The following is a 2,119-nucleotide window of genomic DNA, read 5'->3' as shown; positions in this document are numbered from 1 at the left end:
AACCTCTGTATGTTACCCAACAACATCCAAATCCCTGTGATGATACCCTATAATACCCAAACCTATGTATGTTACCTAACAACATCCAAGCCCCTGTGACATTACCTAACAACATCCAAATCCCTGTGATGTTTCCTTCCAACATCTATGTCTATGTGATCTTACTAAACAACACAAAAGCCCATGTGATGTTACGTTAAAATACCCAAACCCTGTGATGTTACATCATGACACTCGAGTCCCTGTGATGTTGTGTAAACCCTTTGATTTTATTTATTACACACACAACAGCATAACGACAGCAAAATAAAAACGCCTTTGATTTACCACAACCCCATTTATGTTATCTAACAACATCCGAACTCTTGATATGGTACCTAACAACATCCAAGCCCCTGTGTTGGTATCTTAAAGCATACGAGACATTTTGATATTACCTTATGATATCCCCATGACTGAACCTTATTCATGTACCACCCAAGTCCATACAATGTTGGAGGATGTGACATTTGTCGACGGTACGATAGACTATCAGAGGTGAAGGATGAGATCACAGAGACATGTGATGTAACAGGAAACAGATCTAACCAATGAATAAACACTGTTGTTAACCTATACTCAGAAAAAACCCATGAAAGGTGACACCTTGTTCGCTAAAATCTTTCAAGCGGAAAGTCTACGATGGCCCATGATTTTCATGTGTGTCGTGAATTACACCAGTGATTTGTCAAAAACAAATATTCTGTCACGTAAAAAACCGTAATTCTTTTGTCACCCACTGACGACTGAAAACTCAAAAATCATCACCAATACGCATTTTCATTAGGCCGAGACTGTCACTAGTTTGCAGGGAAATGGCTGTTGGCATGCTCCATGCTGAAGTGTCGCTACATAAAGCTGTAGGACAGTTGTTGACAACAATAAAACTGGGTCGACATCCTATCCTCTGCTGTTCAAACTGTTCAATGAATTCACTGATACCAAATTGAATAAATTTGTAACATAAATGATATAAATAATCTCACCTGAAAGAAGTGTTCACCTTTCTATGCTTTTGTATGCGGATGATATTGCACTTATGGCTCCTGATGTTAACTCGATGCAACTAATGCTAAACATGTTAAATAGGTGGTGTAAGAAATGGAAACTGGAAATTAACCCAGATAAAACGAATATTGTCCATTTTAGGAATAAATCCATAGATATCACTGACCACAATTTTACATGTGGCAATACGCCTATTGTTTTGAACAGCAAATATAAATACCTGGGCCTTTGGTTTGAGGAACACCTAGATTTACATTACGCTGTTAAAGAACTATGTAAATCAGCTAGTAGAGCACTTACAGCTTTATATGTGAAATATTCACATGCTGGTGAAACGTCTTATGAAGTCTTCAGCAAATTATATAAAACTTTAATTGAACCTGTAATTTTTTATGGATGTGGTATATGGGGCGTAAATAAATACAAAGAAGTCTCTGTCGTAATGAACAAAGCCTGCAGATATTTTCTAGGTGCCTCTCGTTGAGCAAGTAACTTGGCACTACGAGGCGATATGGGATGGCACTCTTGTAACGTCAATCAGTTTTTAGAAACAATATGTTTATTTTTAAGAATAAAATCTTGTGATGATAACAGACTCATGAAAAAGGTACATACATGGTCAGTAGGCCTGAAAAAATCTTGGGATTCTAGAATCTTAAAAACGATTAATGATAAGAATTTAAATGACATCGTTAACTCAAATTTTTCTGTCAAACACAGGATTGGAAAAGTGAAAGAAAAGTTAAATATTCTAGATGCTGACGAATGGTACAAATCGGTGTGGAATGATAGCTTAAATGCAAATGGTAATAAATTAAGAACCTACAGAACGTTTAAATCAGAGCTAAGACCTAGCTCATTTGTCAAACTGGTTCGCCAGAAAAGCAAACGAAGGGTGCTATTTAATTTTAGATGCGGCTCGCTACCCCTAGCAGTTGAAACTGGTAGATTCGCCAAACCGGTGATTCCTCTTCAAGAACGCATATGTAAATTGTGTACAAATGTAAATAACTGTATAGAAGATGAATTCCACTTTTTAATGAAATGTACTGTGTATAATGATATTAGATCA

This window comes from Mizuhopecten yessoensis, unplaced genomic scaffold, assembly GCF_002113885.1.
Source record: "Mizuhopecten yessoensis strain PY_sf001 unplaced genomic scaffold, ASM211388v2 scaffold10937, whole genome shotgun sequence".
Taxonomy (NCBI): domain Eukaryota; kingdom Metazoa; phylum Mollusca; class Bivalvia; order Pectinida; family Pectinidae; genus Mizuhopecten; species Mizuhopecten yessoensis.
Note: the sequence above shows the minus strand (reverse complement) of the source record.